General features: G+C 44.6%; 1 long non-coding RNA gene across 1 annotated transcript; it reads left to right on the plus strand.

Moving 5' to 3' along the window:
* The first annotated feature begins 2,732 nt into the window (after positions 1-2,732).
* LOC143963504 (uncharacterized) lies at positions 2,733-3,700 on the plus strand. Its single transcript, XR_013270980.1, has 2 exons — positions 2,733-2,890; positions 3,549-3,700. It is a non-coding gene; the product is annotated as an uncharacterized LOC143963504 (long non-coding RNA).
* The last annotated feature ends 3,966 nt before the right edge of the window (positions 3,701-7,666 follow it).

A 7,666-nucleotide genomic window follows, 5' to 3' on the forward strand; every position in this document is an offset into this window, starting at 1 on the left:
CCATTACAAGGTAGACCGGGAAATCAGGGTGGAGTCCCGTGTAGTGCTCCAGCAGACTGAGAGATCCAAGTTTGTCGGGCAGGAGTGGTCCTGAGGTTCTCCGATTAGGGCGCCCATAGCGGGAGTAGTCTCATGACAAAGAGTGAGGTCTGTCCATCGAAACGGCATCGTGTCGACATCGCTGAGAAGTTGATGGGTAGAGGGATGAGGAGAGTAAAAGGAGCACATGTAGAACAGTGGCAGAGTTGTGCAGGGGATCTGCAGTACGGGGATCGGGAGAAAGAAAAAAAAAAAAAAAAAGAGGGGGGCAACAAGGAAGCCGGTGGCGGGCTAAGAAGCAGGCAAATTGGGCATGTTATATCAGTCCATGGGGAGCCTTGGGTAAGTCATAAAACTTGGAGCAGAGCCGAAAACAAGGGGAGACAAACCAAAGGCAACTAAACAGGGAGCAATACACAGTACCTGGAAATCAGACGGGAGCAGTGAGCAGAGAAGAGATGAGTAGATCAGTGGATCCTGGCTCTGCGGTGTGCTGGAGAGGCCGAGGGACTCCCATTCCTCGGCGCTCCGTTGTCATGTGAAGGCGAGCGAGGAGGGGGGGGATGATGGCGTCGGCGGCCCAGGCTGAAGTTTCCCGCTTCCGCTATGCCATCCATGGAGAAAGCACGGGAAAGTGTGGAGAGGCGGAAGTCACTATACCAGTCTGGCAGATCCACAGGCGGTATATCCAGGGTGAAGAAAAAGTGATCCAGGTCCTCCGGTACTCTAAGGATCGCTGTCTTGCCGTGGTGAGAAGCTGTCAGACCAAATGAGAAACTTCCATCTGTAGACTATGGACCTAGCCCTCAAAGCTTCCAGAAGGGGGCGAAGTTCCCTTCTCCTCTGTAGGGTGATACCTGACAGGTCTTGGAAAATTGTAACAGTGGCTCCCTGCACCGCGACTCGATCGTGTGTCCTGGCTGCATGGAGGATTTGCTCCTTAAGTGGAAAGTCCATGAGGCAGCAGACCACATCCCGGGGGGGGGGGGGGTCTGTCTCCCTCCCTCTTGGTCGCAGAGCTCTGTGAATACGCTCAAAGTTGACCTGAGTGTCAGGAGGGCGGTCTAAGATCTCATTAAACAGCGTGGTTACAGTCTGGGATAGCTGGGAGGGTTCAATGGTCTCCGGTATGCCTCTCACTCTGAGGTTGTGGCGTCTTCCGCGGTTATCTAAGTCCTCCAAATGTCTGTTAATGTCCCTAAGATGAACGGCATGGGACTCCGTTATCTGTTGCACATGGCATAGAGCGGTGTCTTGTCTCGCTTGAGTTGCTTCAACTTCCTCCACCCGCAATGTCATGGCGTGTATGTCCGACCGCATGTCTGAAATCGCAGCCATAAGTGTATTCTTAATGTCTGCGGCCACGCTGCGGAGGTCGTCTATGCTCACCGCCGCTGCGGGGCCGGGAGGCCAGTCAATTCTGGGGCCAGCGGGGAGCAGTGCTTCTGGCCTGTTAGGGCTGGCACTCGGGGATCTTCCGTCGCGCGCCTCTGCCTGGGAGGCCTGCATCCTACCTGAGGGCCGCGCCCGGAATATGTCCGGAATCGGGCGGGCGGAGAGGTCGTCGGATCCCCTGGGCGATCTGGACCGTGTAGCGGAGGTCGCTCTGGGTGTCCTCACCATGTCAGGGGTATGAAAAAGGTCTGTAAAGCTTAAGTTGCTGGCCTCGAGGACGGAGCTCCAGATCTAAGCGTCCATCTCGGATCGGATCCAGGCCACGCCCTGGGGCAGTTTCTTAAGATGAGTTGTAATGACCCTTAGTGCTTCTGACGGGTAGTATGTTGGGTATGTTTTCATTGTAGTATGTGTCGGTTAGTGTAGGTTCCTTGTGTAACTCCGCACCATAATCCCCCTCCACCAAATGATTTGGACCAGTGCACAAAGCAAGGTCCATAAAGACATGTATGAGTGAGTTTGGGGTGGAAGATCTTGACTGGCCTACACAGAGTCCTGATCTCATCCCGATAGAACACCTTGAATTATAGTGGAGACTGCAAGCCAAGCATTATCATCTACATCATTGCCTGACCTCACAAATGCACTTCTGGAAGAATGGTTAAACATTCCCATAGACACACTCCTAAACCTTGTGGACAGCTTTAGCAGAACAATTGAATCTGTTATAGCTGCAAAGAGTGGGCCAAATCAATATTGAACTCCACTGACTATTACTGGGATGCCATTAAAGGTTATGTGCGTGTAAAGGCAGGCATCCAAATACTTTTGGTAATATAGTGTATGTATTTATATACATATATATAATAAAAATATAAATAATAAATAAAAAAATACATATAATAAAAATTGAGCAGACTCAATGGACCACTTGGTCTTTTTTTTCTGCCGTCACTCTTTTATGTTTCTATGTTTTTAAAGCCAAAAAGGATATTGTGAAGGGTTGCCGTGAAGTTCTAAGACTCCAGCAGTGTGCAGAAATTTTCAACTATCTTACAATCTGCTTTGTTATGTCAGGATTCCATGTTCTTTATGCATTCCTGTTTGTTTTATTTCATTTGTTTTCCTGAAAAAACAAATCTATGTGTCTATTTTAATTGTACAAACATCTTTACATCTGTTCTCTTCACACCTCTTAAACTGTCAGTTGCACTCATGGATTTGAAAGAGTTCACTTCACTTATGTTTTCATTAGCTGCATTTAACAAGGGATTTAGACTAAGATCTCTGGAAATTGATATGGAAAGTCTGTGTTCTTGCCCTGAAATAGCTGACTTTCTTCCTTCTCCTTTCTTCCTGACCAGACTCTAGTCAGCAGGCATTTACTTTCCAGATGGCTGACTTTGAAGAACATCTACGGAAAATGTCAACAGGATTCTGAATAATACATTTGCAGGTTGTGTATTTGAAAACAAATCAATTTGTCTCAGCGTTGTGATAGCATAAAACTCACTGTAGTGATTATAATCCCACTTCGCAGCATAATCTGGGCTTGGTTTTAGAGCACAAAGGTTACCTTCATGGAGATTTACTACATGTGAAGAGGGGTGTTAAAGTAATAGATATGTGTTTGAAGAAGAAGCGTGTAGGCAGTGACTTCACAAAAAATGGCGAAGTGAAATGATAGGTCCTCGGGACACCTGGCATCATTTTGATGAGATGCTTTAGTAATCGTTTTCAGTACGGAGAGACCTGCTTGGGAAATGGCAAGTCATTAAAAAAAGATTTCTACCTATTTGCATGGTACGGTATATGAGGAGCCACAAGCTGATAAAAGCCAAGGGCTTTGTACGTATGTGAACTATTTTCCCATTCAATATTGAGAAAATACTTTTTCTTTCCATTAAATGTCAGCTAAAATGTCACTAAGAGAAGCGTCCTTCCATTGTTCACGCATATATAACTCACTTCACATGAAATTTCTGTCTATGATCTGTTCTAGTTAATATGTTTCTAATGCTATTGCTTCTGTAATGGCACACAAGGTTAGGACCTCTTGTACAAGAAAAATACCAAACCAATAACATATAATAATGCATGACTATTTCTATTAGGAGCATGAAACTGTTCGCCATATAGACAAGAGCCGCAACATAATGGAATATTTACCAACGCACAAGTACGTCAAGATATGTTTCTTTTTGTGTGTCAATGGAACAGTTTAATGCTACAAGGACTAATGCAATAAACATCATGTGATAATCAAGGACATTGGTTTTGATTTTCTTATATTTGATATCATTTTCTTATAACATATTTTACTTTATGTGTGAAACAGAAAAGCATTTTATCCAAAAAATTCAAATGTTAAAGAGATTACTACAGAAGAACTCAAAAATAACACCAATTAAAGTTGCTGTAAAATTATTATTTTTTAAAGCTGTAGTAAAGCCTGCTTTGTGATTTTTACCTAAAGGTAAGCCTATAATAATTAAAGAGTTTGTAACCCTACACTACCATTCACTGCCAGCCCCCCCTATTTTAAACTGGCATAATCCACAGTGTAATTGTGTGTTAAAAACAAAGCTTCCAAATACCTTTTTGTAATGTATTTCAGGCCAGTCATGTGACTCCCGGTTGCTCTAATACTCCACTCCGGGGCTACAGCGGGAGGGGCTGAGATCTCCCTTTGACGTCAGCCTGGAGGTCACGTGACCACCATCCTAGCCACTTGGCCCCTCCTGCTGTAGCGCTGGATCGGAGTAGGAGAGCGGCCAGGAGTGGCCAGGAGTCACGTGACTGGCCTGAAGATACATTACAAAAAGGTATTTAGAGGCTTCATTTTTAACCACTTGCTTACTGAGTACTTAAACCCCCCTCCTGTCCAGACCAATTTCCAGCTTTCAGCACCGACGCATTTTGAATGACAATTGCGCGGTCATACAACACTGTACCCAAATTAAATTTTTATAAATTTTCCCCCCCACAAATAGAGCTTTCTTTTGGTGGTATTCGATTACCTCTGTGGTTTTTATTTTTTGTTAACATTTAAAAAAGTCAGAATTAAAAAATAAATAATTTTTTTTTTATATTTTGCAAACAGGTAATTTTTCTCCTTCATTGATGTACGCTGATGAGGCTGCACTGATGGGTACTGATGGGCTGCACTGAAGGGCACCAATGGGCTGCACTGATGGGCACTGACAGGGCAGCGCTGGTGGGCACTGAGAGGTGGCACTGATGGGTGGCACTGAAAGGCATTGCTAGGTGGCATTGGTGGGCACTGAGAAGTGGGACTAATAGGTAGCACTGATAGGTGGCAGTGATGGGCACTGATGGGTGGCAATGATGAACACTGATGGGTGGCAGTGATAGGCACTGATAGGTTAAACTGAATGGCAGCACTGCTAGGTGGCACTGATGAGGCACTGATTGGCATGACTGGTGGGCATTGATAGGTGGCACTTGTGGGCATTGATAGGTGACACTCATGGGCATTGATAGGTGGCAGTGGTGGGCACTGTGGGCAATGACAGGTGGCACTTGGAGGCACAGAGGGGGAGGCAGATGTGCCTCCTTCCACTTTGGGACCGATGTCCCTTGAGAATAAGCCGGTGATCGGCTTTTTTTTCTCCTCACGCTATCAGCGTGAGGAGAAAAAAGCAGATTGCCAAGCTTTTATTTATACATGTGATCAGCTGTCATTGGCTGACAGCTGAGCATGTGTTAAGGGGCCTGGATCACGGTCTCTGTGACTTGGTGATCGCATCATGCGCCCTGTAGGGGCGTGCGGGGAGCACCCAAAGGGGAGGACGTCCTATGACGGCCTCCCGGAAATTCAGGTCTGCGCTGTGGCCATCATTCAGCTATAGCGCGGACCTCAAGTGGTTAACAAACAATTACACAATGCAGGATGGCAGCTTATAAGAGAGGGACTGGCAGACATTTTTTTTTTCTATTTCTTTATTAGTTTTTTCTATATCAAAACACATTCCAATTGGCGAGATGCTCCTCTCGTCTCCACATTACATAATATCTGCAATAAAAAACATTTATAATGCATTCCCAATACCCCCCTCACCCCTTCTTTCCCCCCACCACTCTTCTCACCCGTCCCCAGCTCCCCGCCCGTCTCCACTCTCATTCTTGATCCATCCTGTACTTTCCTTATCTACTCCCTCCATATATCTAGCTTCTTGGTTCCTGTTCTACTTTTTACTCTTTACTTTATACTCCCATTACTTCAGCGAATCTCATTGAATATTTATATGCTGACCATTCCCTTCATTACTCCTCAAATTACGCTATCCCCTCCTCATCATTGAACCTAAGATACTCTAAGCTTTGCATTTCGTTTATTTTATTACACCATTCCTTCAATGTTGGCCTTTCCAATTTTTGCCAGTGTCTGGGTATTAGGCATTTAGTGGCGTTTTAGAGCTGTGGGAGCAGTGTTCTCTTGTATTGCTTGTTTGGCATTCTAATCCAGTGGAATAGGCACACCTACAGGTCATCTGGGACCTCTATGTTAGTGATCTCTGTTATTATTTGCCTAATCTCCTCCAAATATTTTTTAATTAATGGCATAGCCACCAAATGTGGGCCATAGTCCCAATTTCTTTGTACCCCAGCCAACAGAACTGTGATGTTTCCCCTTGGCATTTATGTGCCTTGTCGGGGGTAATATACCATCTGTCCAGGCACTGGTAGTTTAACTCTGTCATGTTGCTGTTTATTGACGTAGAATGAACCCGCCTCAATAGTTGTTGACTATCGAACTCTTTCACTTGTGTTCCCAGTTCTTTTTCCCATTTCTCAATGTATGGCATTATCTCCGGCCCTTAGAGTCATTCAGATTTTTTTTTTTAAACTAGTTTAGTTTTTAGTTTACTTTTCAGTTTATGTGCATGGGGGGGGGGGGGGGGGGGGAGACAGAGACACAGACGGAAGACCAGTGGTATGACAGCATACCACTGGAGGGCTTAGTTTTATGGTAAGTATTTCATAATGTGCTAATATGCAATGCATACAAGCACATTATGCTATTATTTTGCAGGGGAAAGTTTTTTTTTTTTTGATTACAGCAGCAGCAGCAGCACAGAGCGGCCCCAAACCTACACGTCTGTGCTCTAGGCTCCTCCTCTTCTTCTTTTTTAAAAGAGAAGTAAATGATTTTTTCCCCTTATTTATAATTACCTAGGTGTCCCCCGGCACCTCTACACTGAGAACCGAGCAATCGAACACCGCCGATTACTCAATTTTCAGAGATCTGTGAGCATAGAGCTGTAGACTGTCAGTCACAGCTCTCTGCTATTCTCCCTCCTCACTCATTGGAGCGCTGGGCTGTGGAGGGGACGGAGCGGCCATCTCAGGATCTCAGCAACTCTCTCAGAGGCTGAGATGGGTGTCAGTCCAGGCACCTGGAGGATCCAGATTTCCATTGTCGGGATGATGCGATGCCTGGACTGATTTCTATGATGTCAGCAGAGAGCAGTCTTCAGCCTGCTCTCTGCTGAAAACAGGTCACAGGGGTACAAAACTAATTTCACTCCTGTGATCCATTGGAGAAGTCCAACCAAACAAGCTTTGGCTGGACTTCTCCTTTAACCTTGAAATATTCAGTAAAGCCCTCCCACCAGTACTATAAACAACTGCTGAAATAAATGGTATAGTAATCAACCAGAAAGAGCTGTAGTGGCAATACTAATAACAGTTTGTTTATAATATCTCAGAATTGTTAATACTCATACACAAAACACACTATAACCTTAATAAAACATTTTTTATTTTTTTATTTTTTTGCAGAGCTACACATCTTTGCTGTCTTCAAGCGTCATTCTGTGATCTTTTTCAGTCCTGGAATGTATGCATTAGTTATATAGGGTCATTTCCGAATATGGTTGTAATAGAACTTCTGAGATAGATACATTTACGCTACTAAGGCAGCTAAATCAATGCTACCTATAGCAAAGGAGATCTGTGATTAGTGAGACTGATCAGCTCTTCTAGACTGCAGACTTTTCATTTCAATTTGCCTCTAGACCCTCTCTAATGGGGGTGGGGGTCCCTCTAACCCTCAGGCCCCATAGAACCTGTCTGGGCTACTATGGCTACCGTTATGCCACCAGTCTTGCTTACTAGAGAGCAACTGCTATGACCAGCTGATACTGATTATATATCCGCTCAGAGATATATTAAAGTATTATATATTATAAAGTGTAAAACATGGTAT

The sequence above is a fragment of the Lithobates pipiens genome, unplaced genomic scaffold, assembly GCF_037356315.1.
Source record: "Lithobates pipiens isolate NorthernLeopardFrog02 unplaced genomic scaffold, aLitPip1_a1.2 Scaffold_8, whole genome shotgun sequence".
Lineage (NCBI taxonomy): Eukaryota > Metazoa > Chordata > Amphibia > Anura > Ranidae > Lithobates > Lithobates pipiens.